The 15,427-nt window shown below is 41.7% G+C and overlaps 1 long non-coding RNA gene across 2 annotated transcripts in view; it reads right to left on the bottom strand.

Moving 5' to 3' along the window:
• Positions 1-492: 492 nt before the first annotated feature.
• Positions 493-15,427, bottom strand: part of LOC311264945 — a 63,236-nt gene continuing 48,301 nt past the window's right edge. The window contains exons 4-8 of one of the 2 annotated variants that reach the window (XR_014623504.1): positions 14,717-14,839; positions 3,293-3,456; positions 2,666-2,822; positions 2,141-2,324; positions 493-1,839 (exon numbers count right to left, since the gene is read on the bottom strand). This is a non-coding gene — a long non-coding RNA (uncharacterized lncRNA). The remainder of the gene's footprint in view (positions 1,840-2,140; positions 2,325-2,665; positions 2,823-3,292; positions 3,457-14,716; positions 14,840-15,427) is intronic. The other variant, XR_014623505.1, reaches the window with a different exon arrangement.

The following is a 15,427-nucleotide window of genomic DNA, read 5'->3' as shown; positions in this document are numbered from 1 at the left end:
GAAAAAATACATTCATAAAAAATGAATTTGTTATGTCGATTGCCACTGGGAGCCAGACTTTGCCGGTGTTCGTGGGATGGAAGAGGAAGGGAAGGGTTTGTTTGCAGAATGCTCTAAGTCCGTTTTGGATAAGAAGGATTAACTGAGGTTTATCATTCAATTTCTGTGGAATATAAATGACTTAGAGTCTTATTATGCTGACATGATTTCTTATGAAGCTCAAGTAGAAAAAAAAAAAAAATGAACCAAAAATGCAGAGAATTCAAAGCTGAATGAAAAGAAAATGCATTTACTGTATGTTGCAAATACATGTGCATGTCTACTAGGGTTGCAACGGCATGAGATTTCCATGTCACAGTTTCGTGGTACACGCTATAACACCTTTATTATCCTCTTTATAAGTTACAATGGTTGTTAAAGAAATGAAAACAGAAGGGTGTGTTGTTGAACAAACACTATATGTTATATACCTGAAATATATTTTTTAAATAACACTAATACAATAGAAGTCAACACACAGAATAAGCAAACGTACACAGTAACCATCAATTATCATACCACAGTATACCTGAAAACCAATATACCACTGCAACCCTAGCTTGTACATGACCGTGTCCCACGCACACAATCCACCAATCGTCACTCACATACCAAACTACGGTGGGGCTTGTAGCCAGGCAGACTGATCTGTTTCCTCACATTCTCAATCGGCTGCTGTCTGCTCCCAGCAGCTCAGCCCTGCCTGGCTGCCTGCCTGCACTGGGAAACTCAGGATCTCCATCTCCAGTATACAAACTGAAAAAGGCCCAATCAGAGGAAAAGAGGAAAATCACACTTGTCTTTGTTCCATTATGTACTGAGCATTAGATCAAGGCAGGGAGATGGTGAGAAGGAAGGTGAGGAGGCATGCAGTATAGGAATAAATGTGCGTGTCTGTGTGTATGTGTGTGTGTGTGTGTACGTGTGTGTGTTGTTGGGGGGGCCTCTCTGCCACTGGGTGAGCTTATCCAGAGGATCTGTTCTGCTTCAAGAGAAGGAGAGAGAGGTCTGATAGGAACAGAGTGTGCCACACACTTGCACTGAGACACACACACACACACACACACACACACTCAAGCCAGGACTTTGTCAGCCTTACCTACCGCTGAGTGTGTGAGCACCCCTGGTCCAAAATCAGAGCTCCAATAACAAACTCAACCAGCTCTTCTGATTGGTTGTGACGAATGCTATCTGCTCACTGCACCCGGGTAATGTCTGCCACGAGAGGTTTGACGGCCTGTCACCTTAATTTTATGTGTGTACATTAAAACTATTTTTTTAAAGTCGATATAATGTCGGTTTGAAGCATCTAGTTTGGACAAAAGTGAGCGAGGAAACAATACATACATAGCACATATAACAAGTAAAAGAAAACAACTCTATCTATGCATTCAAGCTGTTTTGCCTTGGCTTTAATTAAAATGTACTTCGTCTTCCATCAGAGAGTGGGCACAGGGGTATGGTGGACTTGCCCTTTATTTTGTCCACTGCCGTTTTCAGTAGGTAAGCCAGTGGGTGCCAAACGGCAAAGCCTGCCGGATCATTATTTGGGGGCCAAAACGACGGGAGAGGAAAAGGCAGCAGAAAGCCGGTCATTAAAATTCCTACCACCTTGTTGCCTGCATCTCCCCAACCAGCTTTCATTTCCCTCTCAGGACTTGGATGCAAGGAAACAGTGAGGGAGTGCAGCTTGGCTGAAGTCGAGAGAGACAAACTTTAAATTGGACGCAGAAGGGATGGCCTGGAAAATGGCTCTAGACGCTGAGATGTATCCAAGAGTGGACAATGCTGACCCCAGATCTGCAGGAGTTTGTGAGTCAGAGGATGGAGGGATACTACATCAGCTCATGCCAATGATACCAAAATGGGACAATAAAAACCCCTAACGAGTAAGACGGTCCTATCCACAAAGCTTTAACAGTAGCAGCCAGGATAAAGTGACACACAGATGAGTGTTTCATCCTCATGTTTTCAGTCTCTCCATTCACAGAAGAAGAAAGAACCAGCTAAGACGTTAGTTTCTTATCTAAATTACCTCTGAGCCTAAATAGATGACATAAAAAGGCAGAGCATCTCAAACAGAGATGTCAGCTCTCCTTACCGTTTCCTCTTTCTCTTTGTTAAAGCACTGATGAGGACCACACAGAGAGCAGCGGGGCAGATAGTTGGTGTGTATTAACAAAACTGGTTGGCGCAGAAGGGGATTTGTGCAGTGAACCTTGGGAGGCTCTCACAGGTCTGCCGGTGGCCCTCGGTATTGGTGACAGTGTCCGGGCCACTAGCCACTGAGGGGAAAGGAAGCGACCATATGACTCCATGGTTCATTAAAGACTGGTAGGATTTACAGTACAGAGGGGTGACCATCTAAAAGTGGATACTAACTTCACTACCTGATTAGCAATTAAAGTTACATTTAACAGTTAATTTAAAAGTATAAAACATATAAATTATAGACTATACTGTGTGTATGTATAGTAAGGACACATTTTAAATCCTGTTTTAAAAAAAGGTTGGCAGAATAACATGTTGCCATTCTTTCTGCAAATGTGTGCGTGTCATATGTACCACATTGATATCTCTAAAATACATGTTAGACCACGTTCACATTACATGTATATGAGCTTACTTTGACATCGGCAGGTAGAGGAGATGGTTGTGGGGCAGGAAGTGGTGTGACAGCTGAAGGCTGCCGAGCCGGAGACCGTTGTTCAAGACGGTGTTTCAACATTTGTAAGCTTGAAACCACTGGATATTTTCAATGACATGTCAGGACATTTCCCAGCCTTGTTAGTGGAGAGAGAACAAGGTACATCAGATCATGATAATTTCCTCATAAGCAAAGCATTTATAATATGCTATATAACATGAAACATTACATTGAGCATAAATAAATGCAATGTTTCAACAAATCCGTGTATCTCAAAGATGCCAACATTTTTTCTGGCGACTGGGTTGGGCAGCACATCATCAAATAAATGCTTACTGGGTAGGTATGTTGAATACTTACTAATACTAATAACAGATTTTAATAGTACTTCAGTACTTCTTAGCTTGTCAATCATTATTTTAATTGAAATGTAGGACAATCACTGTTTTAGAATCAGTGTGTGTGTGTGTGTGTGTGGGTGGGTCAGTGGGTGGGTGGGTGTGTGTGTGTGTGTGTGTGTGGGTGGGTCAGTGGGTGGGTGGGTGTGTGTGTGTGTGGGTGGGTCAGTGGGTGGGTGGGTGCAGACCCCCCTCTGGTTTAAATTACCTGCTGACGGACAGGCCAACGGCTGTCAGCGAAGATGTGCTGATGGGCATACACTGACGTACCCCTCCCCTCCGTTGCCACCAATCCTGTCCCATCAGCCGCTCCTCCCTCCTCCTCCCCCTCATCCCCTCTTGCTCCAGCCTTCCTCTGTACGCCGTGATGCGCTGCGGTAGGTCATGCAGGTAGAGATGGTAAGCAAAAAGAGAGAAAGAGAGAAAAGCAGAGAGGCACACGGGGTGAAAGGGGAGACTTTTATTATCACCATTGTTTCAAGCTCACTGATTCTCTCCCCCTCCTCATCGCTGACTGCTCAAATGTCCTGTCTTTTCAACACACCTGAGCTCTCCCCTCGCTCTCCTCACCCCTCGTCCCCACCGCTACCCTCTCTCTCGGCCCTGCGAATCCCTCCTCAACCCCCACGCAACTCCTCCACTCCCCATTTTGCTCCTCTCCTGTTTCTACCTTCCCTCTCAATGGGCTCACACTGCGTTTGAAGGATTGGGGAGAGGGGGAGAAAAAGAGGGGGAGAGAAAGAGAGACAGAGAGAGAGGGAGAGAAGGAGGGAGAGCAGCAGGCCTCTGGCTGTAAGGGAGAGTGCACCTGGATGGGCAGGCTTCCTGGACACGCTGTGAGGGGCTATTGTCCTGCATGTCAGCAGCCCCTCTCTTTTAATGGGGCCCGTATATCATCGTTCTGATTATGGCAGATGACTGGGACTTGGGGGAGGAGGGGTGGAGATGGTAGATCTGGGAGAGACGTAAATGTGTGTGTGAGAGAGTGAGTGAGCGAAAGAAAGAGAGAGTGTCTTGGGGAGGGAGGTGGGATGAAGGCGAGGTTTGGGGACAGAGGCTTAAAAACGCAGGGACCCCCAAATCCCCCATCGACTGAAATCCTAGCACTTAACCCCGGCTATGGCATTGTGCGCTGCCGTGGGGATTTTTCCTCTCTTTTTTTCATGGCCGTCATTCTTTTTAATGGACTCTCTCTTGCTCCATCTACCCCTCCCTCCTCTCCATTCACCCGGTGGATTCTTTAGCTGAGAAAGTTTTTTTTTTTCTCTCTCTTGGTTTATGACTTGTTTTCTTTTCAGATGTAGGAGGAAGGGAGGTGATGGCCGGTCACCTGTCCTCTCCAACCCGAACGCCCTCTCAGACCAGAGACTGTTAACAGATTTCACAAAGGAAAGAGCCATGGAGACCGCTTCAGTGAACCATCCTTTTCGACATACCATATTTTTTGCAACCGTGTAAATGTCATGCAGTGACAGGTAGCAGGAGTTATACACACTGACCTTATAAAGTATGACTTATAAACCTAATGGAAAATCTCACTCAGTGAGTAGATAAACATCTAACTGGCACGTGACATGCTCACTATAAAACATTTATCCGTCCATCATCGACCTTTAGATTAGATCAGCCCATTCGCTTCCACCTGCATACAAATAACTCAACTTTAGACTTTTAAATTCTGTGGTGTACTAATGTCAAAGTCCAGTCTTGCACAGGTGATACACACATCTCTCCAATAAAGGCCTGTGAAAAACAGATATGTCTAAAATATACACTTAAAAAAAGGTCAAGTAGACTGCACGGTAGGGTCAACAAATACTCAACTTTCACCCAGGAGACTGGTGTTCGTGTCCTGTATGAAACCAAGTCAATGTAGAGGTGTTTTAACTTGTGGCCGGAAGTTAATAAAGTCTTTTCTTTAACCAAACCAAGAAGTTTTGTTCCCTTAACCTAACTTAACTGTGCCATGACACCAAGATGGATCTCCAAGAAGTTATCAGAAGGATTGGCGTATCACCTGCCTGCAAATTTGGATGTTGGCGCATGCACCTCACACAATTGGAATGTGTAAAGTCCCGTTATTTGTACGCAGATTGATGATATTGTGTATTAGATTCAGAATTCATCATTTCTTTCCCTACAGGGATTTACTTCACCCCCACCCTGTGTTTGATTAAACACAGAAAAACTGCCCCCTTGGATGCCCCTATGGCAGATAAAATGTGATGTTCCCTCTTAGGTGACTTTAGCTCATGGTGCCCTTCCAGTGGAGAAAATGTGATGTAGTGCTATAAAGGTGCCGTATACGCTAGAAAAGGTTTTGGAACTATGCCACCATATGTAGCTGGTGTCCTTTTTATCATTGTTTTTTGCCCCTGCCCCACACATACACAAAGGAAACCAGGAGTTACTAGCTGACTAGTATTATACTTTTATCTACTTTCACTAAACTGCCAATAAACTTTTTTTTGCTGTCTGTTAAAGTAAATTTTGATGGAATTGTCTGTTTAAAAGGAATCTTCTTGCTAATGAAACTGCATTGCTTTGCACTGATAATACTTTTAACAGACAGGTACAGTATAGGGCCTCTGTAATAAAGCAAAGCATTTCCGCTCACCTTTATTTCAGTAAATAAAGTGCAACTATTCTCACTACATCTTTAAACAGCTGATGTGCTTAATCATATTTTTTTAAAAAGGTACAGTTTGTACAACTAATCCATTTAAATAACACGCACACTCTTTCCCCACTGCGCTGACATCTGACTGTTAAGTGGTTTCAGCACTTCACTTGTGGAAGATCTGATCCAACTCAGCAGCAGATCAAAGCCTGAAGTGTTCGTGTTTTGGGTGACTGAGGAGAGAGCGAGTCATTCATTTCAAGGGGACAAATGGCAGCTAATTGAGTAGGTGTTGTAAGAGCTTGTCTGGATATATTTCAAATGAGTAAAGGGTCATTTCCCCCATAATTAGCTACCTATGTTGGGTTTTGTACAGCATGTGCGTGTGAGTCTGTGTGTGAGTGAGTGTGAGTAGAGTTGTATATATTTGGAAACATAATGGGTGTCCTAAACAGAGGGGTAGGCAAAGTTAAGCCATTCTTAAAGACAGTAAATTAATGACTATGAAACTTTGTTAACCACAAAGCTCTTCCAGCAAATCAGTCTTATTTGTTTTTTTTAAATGACAATAAAGCAACTTTGATAATATTTACTGACCACAGACTTCAGTAAACCAACAAAAAAAAGTTGTTGTTCACAGTTATTTAAACATTACAACCAGTTTGTGTGTCTAAATGCGAGCCTGTGCATGTGTGCTCATTTCCCGGGGCTGATTAGGTGACAGGGGCCATACATCACACTGTGACCCGTAGTGCTGAATCTGGAGCAAATATTTACGGAGTTAAACTAAAGCAACAACGCTGTAGCTTTCATCATTTAAAAAATTAAATAAATAAAAATAATACAAAATGTTTTAATTCTTCGATCATAGTGTTTAAATATCAGTACGCCAATGTCATCATTACTTTAGATTTGTTGAGAGCCTGAAAGCATTACGCTGAACGCTGGGAAAAGTTGTGCACAGGTTGTGTGCTCCTTTGAAGTCGAAGACAGGATGACATTACAGAGGGGTATGTTTTGCTTAAGAAGAGTCTGACGCTCATTATTTTGCCGCACAGATGGAACTTTATTCGATTTCTGTGCATTTCTTTAAATACAAATACTGTGGCTGACTGAAAAAAAAACCCACTGATGAACACCTATAGTGGATCATATATTCCTTTTTTATTTTTCCAAGAGCAAACATGAGGTGGTAGATTTACAGAGTGTGAGTGCGTGTCAGAGTACTTCCTATTTGGATGGCGGTAGCCATGTAGAGGGCAGAAAGAAACCTATAATCCCTCTATGCCGCTTGAATAGAGTCATTCTGAAAACAGTGAGTCAGTGTCCGCTCGCTCCTTGGTGCGTCAGATGAGAAGCAGTTAATGTGTCAGTAATTGGACAAGCAGTATATTTTGGGAAAAGCCCTTTATAAAAATATCCACCCACCGCCTCAGAGAGAGAGTGCGTGTGTGTGTGTGTGTGTGGCGCACAGGCAGCGCTCTTTACAGCCTGCAACATAAACAAACAAACAAATAGAAAAGAAGAGATGGAGAGTGAAAAGAAAGGACGTAGAAATAGCAGCTGTATTCTTCTGGTGTGTCTGGCTGGCAGCTCTCAGGGGATTGGCGGGATTAAGTGAGAGCTGCGGATGACATCACGGGTACGGACGGCCGCCTGACTCGTAAAGTGCCCCTCGGTTTGTGCATCTACAGGCCGGGTGCCAGAGCTAGGGTGTGGGCGAAGAGGGGGCAAGGGGGGATCATTAGTGAGGTTTTATTGGAGTGCTGGGGAGGAACCGCTGGTACATGGGTGCAGACTCGCAGGAAAACAGGATTCAGACGGGCTCTGTAGTGCAGCTATTTGATTGCTCCCAGACCCTCGCTGCAGTGTGTGTGTGTGTGAGGGAGAAACAGAGAGCGAGGATTGTGTGTTTGATATGAGAGCGATTCGCATGTTTGTGTGTGCGGGTGAAATTTCACTTGTACGTAGGCAAGTCTGTGTGCGCAAGGATTTGTTGGCACGTGTGTATAATTGTCCTTTTATACATGCCCGTGCACATTTATGCGCGCCTCATTCCTCGTGATGGAAACCAGAGATATCCTATAGCTGTGGGGGCCTGATCTGCAAGTGGGCTGTCCAATGACGTTTGCTCCGAGTTTCTCATAAAATGCACGAGGCAAAAGCCAGAATTCCTTTTGGTTTTCCCCTCCCTTCGCTACTCCTCCTCCTCCTCCTTCGCCTCCGTCTCCCTACGAATGTATAAAAGACGACAGCGAGGATATCCAGCGCTGGCTGATACAAATCCCACTCAGTCACCTCCAGATGGGATGGCTGCCTTTCACATTGAGAGCTCAGCAGTAGCCCGTCCTGACTCATTGTTTCACTCCATATAAAATGAAATCAACCACATCTTCTGGGGGTGGCTAAATACTAGCTACCTTTTCCACTTACGCTGGAGCAGATCTGTGTCTTCTGAGGAGATATGTTGCACTGAAATGGCTCATAATGACCCATGTGGTGTTAGGTACATGAAGCAGGGCTAGCAGACAGTGGTTTGACACACTCTTTAAGATTTGCTCCGTCTGTGTGTGCGTCTCGTCACTGACAGCCCGGAGGAAAGGCTAGAGGAACTGTATCCTCTCCATCATGCCACGGCTAGGAAATGAGCCATTCATTCTGACCACTGCTGTCGAGCCGTCTGACCTCTCAGGGCTGGAAGGCCCGCTGTGGTCTCATAAAAAATGCCAGTCATAAAACAGCTGAGGGGGTAAGTCGCTCGTGAGCTATTAGTTGGTGATGCTGGATGAGATTTCAGTAGGTGTCGGGGTGTAAGATTGGACGAGGCTAGGAGGTAGGCTCGTGTCTCAGAATTGATAGATAGGCTGAGCGTGGTGAGAACGTCAGATCATGCAGAGGTGAGCTGAAGTTATCAACTTGTTCCTTATCAGGCCTCCGTGGGGCCTTTCTTTTATAGTTGTGGCGCAGCCTGTTGAACAGAACTATGCAGGCCCCGTCTGTCCATAAAGAACAGAGTTTGTTTTAAATTAACTGTAATGGTAACATTAGTTGACTTTCTCAGAGTTTGCATATACAAATCTCTACCCACACACCGTCTTAATGCACTAAATGCACTTGTTATCAATTGGGGGGAAGGCATTATTACCTATTAGCTGTTTTAATGGTGCAAACAGGGGCGCACAAAGTAAATACTGAGGTTTACGACTTCCCCTGCTCGAGAACAGCATATGTTTGATTGTGGCTGCTAATGTTAAACTAATTAGGGGGGTCTGAGCTGAAATACTATGCAGAACATTCATGTTCACTCATTTGTGACTAAACACTGGTTAACTGGGAGCAGAATGGGAGCATCCATGCCTAATAATAGGCTAAATAAACACATAAAATTATAATTTATATTTATCTGAACACAATTAATCAGCCATTAAAGAGGAAGTATGATGGTGTTATATTGTTCTGCATTGTGGATAAATGTGGTTGGCAGACAATGTTAAACAGAGGCTTATCTGAGGGAACACTCCATGTACAATTTTAGCTAGTAATTTCCCTGTTGAGATAAAGGAATAACATTGCATTTATATAGCCATTAGTTGCCATCTGTTTTCTGAGACTTAGCTCCTCTGCAAAGCTTTGGACACAACCAAAATTGATTTCGGATAATATGATATGTTTAAGCATATTTCAAGTCATTTTACTGCTAAACGATTTAACAGTATTTGGGAAAAAATATGTGCAGAGCTGTTTGTCTTAAAAGATACAGAGAAATTGATTTCAGATTCAATTTTCAGGGAATTTAACGGATTAAGTTCCTTAAATTTTAAACCCTCAAGTGGTAAACCATGGGTCCTCACATACAGGTAATACAGTGTGGAGAAGTGGCATATAAAAATAGGAAAGACCTCCAGTCTGATAATCATGAGCCAAATTAATAACACACATTTAAATTACTTGCAAAAGAGCATTGCTGTATGACTACATGGATATACAAAACACTAAAACAAAAAATAAAATCAATCCAGCAAATAAAAATATTATGAACCAGTTCAGGTGTTTTTATGTTCCTTTATATCCCTATTATGGATTTTTACTGTGGCTCATATATTTTTGGTCATAAAAGGCCTGCCTAGAATAAAGTTTCCATATACAGATACAGTATTCTAACACAAACAAGTGGTCTTTCTCAGGTCTGTTATCAAAATATGGAAACATTCTTTTCAAACATGGCAATGCTCTGAGGTCAGGTTGAAAAACTGGCGTTATCTTTAAAAGCTGCGGAGAGTCAATTCTTCAACTGGACTGGAGTGTCTCAAGGAGAGTGTGTGCTGATGGAAGAGACAGGGCAACAGACGTGACGTCAGATACTATGAGAATAGTGACGGTTAACAAACAGAATCAATCAAAATCATCTCTTTACTTTATTTGTGGTCCTTTGACTCCTCTTTGAAAATGACATGGATCCCACAGGAAAATCAGGATTTTACTGAGGGCTGAGAGTGGTGTAGTGTGTGTGTCTGTGAGTGTGTGTGCTTGTGCGTACAGTGTACAGCATTAGCCTGGAGGAGTGACAGAGAAACAGTGCTGGCATGTATTTCCACCAACAGGGAAAGAAACTGACAAAAAAAAGACTGAAGACCGTTTCCAAAGCACTCCACTCAGCGGAAAAAACTGCCTAGGTAGTAAATCAGCTGACCCCTATCAAGCACACACACACACACACACACACACAACCACACACACACACACACACAATGATACTTGACCCCCCACCATCCTCTTAATCCCGTAAATGTTTTTACAACTCGGTCTGTCACTGAGAGCGCTGGACACTGAGGTGTTTACATTAGGCTAACCATGCTAGCTAGCGGCACTGAGCACCGCATGGTCGTCTATCACAACCAGAGTGCTCTCATAAACATACTAATTAGGCTGCGCTTTATTGTTATTTAGCCCACAGATCGTTAAGTTAGTGTAAACCAACATATTAACCTCTGATTAGTTTGGCTCTGCTAACACTGTGTCATCACTGCGCCACATTTATCATAGCACTTTCACATCACATTCATCACAGGGTCAGTCACCTGTAGCAGTAATGAACGGCTCATTAATCATGTTAATATCCAAAATTACAACATCGATGCATCATGGTGGCATAGCAGCTTATAATATTAGGTTTGTAATTTTTTAAACCTTCAGATGAAGCTACTAACATAAAACATTGCTATTCATATAATTATGTGTGTGTATGTTACATGAATCCAGCTGTGAGCCTTCTTCCTTTACTAGATTTTAGTAAGGCAAGAACTAACAACAGCTTTTTGAAAAAATGTAGCCAAATATGATGATCAGTATTTATTACTTAAATGCTAGAACAAAAACACAGTTTTCACTCCAGCCTCTAGGCTTGTAAACATTGAAACTATTGGATGCACTTATCTTACCTTACACATGTTTTTGTTTCAGTTACCTCTTGCTGCATTTAGGAGCCACCAAAGTGTTGTCATATATTTTTAATTGTATTACAGGTCATGTGTTTTAAAACAGAGCAAAACAGAGTGAACCAGGAACTGTTTCAAAATGTTCATCTGTACTGCACTTACCACTTACGTGTGTTTCTGTATTGCACTAATTGTAGAGGGAATCAATTCAGGACCACATGATCCAAGAGGAGCAGACAGGAAATCTGCATTGGGAACTGAAGCAAGAGGAAATTGGAGGAGGGAAAAAAAAGCTGGTGCAGTGGGACATCAGGAAGATATTAGACAATATGAAATTAATGTGTTTTAGGTATGGACTTCGGTATGAAAGAAATTAGACTATCAAAAAGATGAACAACAAGCTGGTGAAGAAGACTACATCTGCCTTCAACTGAAGCAAGACAAACAGTCCTGAGTCCTGTGAGCTGACAGCCCAAGATTCTAGGGAACATCTAAATCTGTAATGTATTATAGGTAAGATCATTTATCTCCCTCAACGCTGGAAGTATGAGGTTTGTTCTCAATATGTTCGAGGTAAGAATCCAATGAAAGAATGAAAGAAGAAAAATTAAAACCAGAAATGTGTCTATCTTAGCTTTGAGGAATATAAATGTGTTTATGTGTAAAACTGCATTTGTGAACCTAGAAAATAATGGATTTTAATGTAATTCTAATAACAAGTCATAGGATGCATGATAATATGAGTGAATACACACAGTGTCTGCCTGAGTAGAGAATTATTCTAAGGGGAAAATATGCTGTTTGGGACATTGCCCTTAAATGAAAGGCTGTGTGAACAGAGAAGTCTGGATCTAATAAAACACACAAAGACTTTTGAAATTTTGATTTTAACCACAAAAACAGGGAAACTAAGTGAGAGATCAAGTCTTTACATCGCTACCATGACTGTTGTCATGACTTAAATCGGGATTTCAACCCTTTTTTGCAAAATAATCTATTGTTTCCTCAACTTACACACAACAGATGCAGACATTATGGAGTGTCAGTGGCTACTGACATTTTACTGATATGGGAGGGCAGCTTGTTGTTTTGCATTAAGCTACAGAAACTAAAAATCTTTAAATTGCAAATATCTGGGAGTCATCCTCTGGAAACATCATCACGACACACAATGCCAAACTTGTCTTGTCCATGTCACACAGAAGAAAGTCTGGGGTTTTAACAATAAAAATTGAAGCTTTGTGTGATGGAATGAATGATATTCACATGCAGTATTTCTTCCAGGATCTAAAAGTATAACAGCACAACAGTAAAAGATCTTGTGCAGAATGTGGTTCCATTGTTGGTACTTTGTAGAACTCAGTCAGTTTTAGAGTTTTACCAAAGCAACTGTCATGTGCAGATCTTCTAAATTGTTTTACTGTTAAACGCGTTAGAAAACAACAGTGCAACACATTTTTACAATTATAGCACTAGCAGTAGGACATATCATCATGCTGTCATCTCTTAATTGTCTCAGTAAGGCTTCTGTTTCCATTTCTCTCCCTGCCTCAAACATTCACAACAATAAAAATTCAGGGACACACAAACCACAGATTGAAGCTTTGTTACAGTATTAGTTAACGGTTTGTGTTTAATTAATTTGGTGCTCATGAGCTAAAACCACTGCTCCTCATAGTGAATCATCCCCATCTGTGGAAAAAACCTGAGATGTTCTTTTGAACATTCCTAGCTCAGTAAAAGCAGTGTTCATCCATGGCTGCGTATTTCTCATGTCACCTGCACCACAACATGTGACAAGGCTTATTAGTTCCACGGTGTCAAAGCTGTGCATTTGTTGTTATAAGTCATTTCCAGCTTGTTTGCATTATTTGGATGGTTTGATATAATTTTCATACGGATGAAATAGCCCTGTTTACCTCACTTCTGGCTTTTTTTTTTTTTTTATATATATTTCTTTAATTCAAATTATTTTTCATTTTGCAGGTATAAAAACTGTCTAATGCAGTAATGTATTTTTTCTTTATTCACTGCTGTTTTTTGATCTCACACATGATCACAAATATAATTAAAACTGCAAGTTAAACAAGAGAGTAGTTTAACATTTCCCCAAAACCATCAGTGCAAACTGTAAAATGTACAAAAAAACCTGTCCACATTAGGATGATGTATGAGACATTGTGCTATTTCTGGATAAGACTTTTGTATGTTCACAATGACCAGTGTCAGTTGGTGGTGGTGATTATAGTTCTGTCCATAACACGATCAGTAGCAAGTATAGTACTAACATGGGGCTTGCTTGGAGCGACTCATTGTCTGTCTGCTTTGTGTTGAACTTCCTCCTCTCAGTGCCGCTAAATATTTTGGCTACAGAACAGTGAAGTCATTGTTTCCACTTTTTCAGTCTAATATATTTCACAACAATGTCCAAGTAACCCATCCACATTTGTGCATTTTTAAAAATTAAAAAATATAACATTGTGGTGTACTCTGTTCTGTATTTTAGAAGCTCAAACATGTGAGAACTTCTTGGCATCAGCCTCTTTGATGTAAGCAGTTCCCACAATCATATTATCCTTTTACAATGTCAACCTTTGCTTACAATTTGTCTTTGGGTTTAGTGTCTGATGTCAGAGTTTGTGAATGCAGTGCTGTCTGCTATGCTGCACAAACAACACAAACATACAGGCCATGCTGTATACATTTTGTCTTTTGTTTTCCACCCTGGTTTAGACCACAAGTATGACTACTCAGACTTGGCTTCCAGATTCTGAATTGACCCCAGCTTGGGGTCAGGGAGTTTCATGCCCACTGTATATACAGAGGACACCAGTGGAAGCCGTATTTTTTATTTTTTTTGTGCTTGCATGATGAATTAAACCAAAATCCGTAACCTTGCTGCCAGAGAGTCATGAAGCAGTATAAAACCACAGCACCTGGATACTAACACTAAGGCCGGGCTCGCACACACAGTTTCAGGCCGATTTAATCCTAATTCACTCTTCCTGACAAAACGTAGAAATCCGGTTTGGGAGCTGGGTCGGTACTGAAGATTGTCCCAGCTTAATGGGAGGACTTTACAGATCCCGTCTGTAAGGTAAGAAGATGACAGCAGAAGGAAAGAGAAATAGAAGCCCAACACCCACAGTCTACATCAGGTGAGTCAGAATAATGCCTTCTTACACAATTTAGAGGAAAAGTCAGCAGGGTAAAGGAATGAGTAAAAGATACCATTAAAGTGACTATGTGGAACTTTCAATTTTTGTTGCAAAGCGGTACGATACCAGCACCTGCTGTTGTTGTTTTGGAAGCAAGTGACAGAGTCTGCAGGATCGATCGCGAAGAGGTTATGTATTTATGTTTAATTTTATATGTGACATATGTAATCAGACCCGGGCACAGGCATTAATAATAACTGTATAAAAATAGCAGTCTTTTTGGCTGATGATCTCGTTTTGAGGTTACAGGCCATTTATAATCATCAGAGGAATCACGAGACTGTTTCATAAACACTTAAAAGTTCCTCGTGGTTGCTTTAAGTATTATCAGATGTTAATGCGACAGAACAAGATAGTACCTGGTCTTAATGTGGAGGGTTCTGGCCAAAACGAATCCCCGTTGCTGTCCGTTTCTCTGTATCATCCTCAAGTCCACAATGCCTTTATTCGGGGTCGATGTCTGCTCAAAAAGGTCCCAAGATCTAAACAATCAGAGCATAAATACAAGACTATTTTCTCAGACTCTATGATTATGTGCACATACGACACAATGCTGGATATAACCACGTTTCAGTCATGATTTATGTGAGCCATTAGCAAGTTCACATCTTCCTTCCTCTAAACAATGAAATCCAAAAATCTATAGACGGATTATTCTAAATCCAGAGGATGGTTTGGTGATTACACTAACGACTTGAAATAGCACATAATGACGGACGTAGTGGAACAACATACAGCAGGAAAAAAGCTTGAGGGAAGAAATCTTTCCGGGGGAATATTATTTCTGACATCACGCTGATAATGCATTTTATGGACTATCCGTCGTTCACTATGAGAGATCAGTGGGAAATAATCCAGCTGGGTGAAAGGCCTTCGATTTCAGTTTTGATTGCAAATTACGAATTTATCAAATCTAAGATGTTGTGCACGCAGATGTGCATGCTTATGTGTGTACATGCATGCGCAGGTACGTTTAGTGATGTTCAGTGTGTGTGTGTGTGTGTGTGTGTGTGTGTGTGTGTGTGTGTGTGTGTGTGTAGAAGAAGGAAAAAAACTCTGGCACTGAGTAG

Source organism: Pagrus pagrus (assembly GCF_965226575.1).
Source record: "Pagrus pagrus genome assembly, chromosome: 11".
Taxonomy (NCBI): domain Eukaryota; kingdom Metazoa; phylum Chordata; class Actinopteri; order Spariformes; family Sparidae; genus Pagrus; species Pagrus pagrus.
The sequence above is the reverse complement of the archived record's forward strand: the minus strand, read 5'-3'. Positions and strand labels throughout refer to the sequence as shown.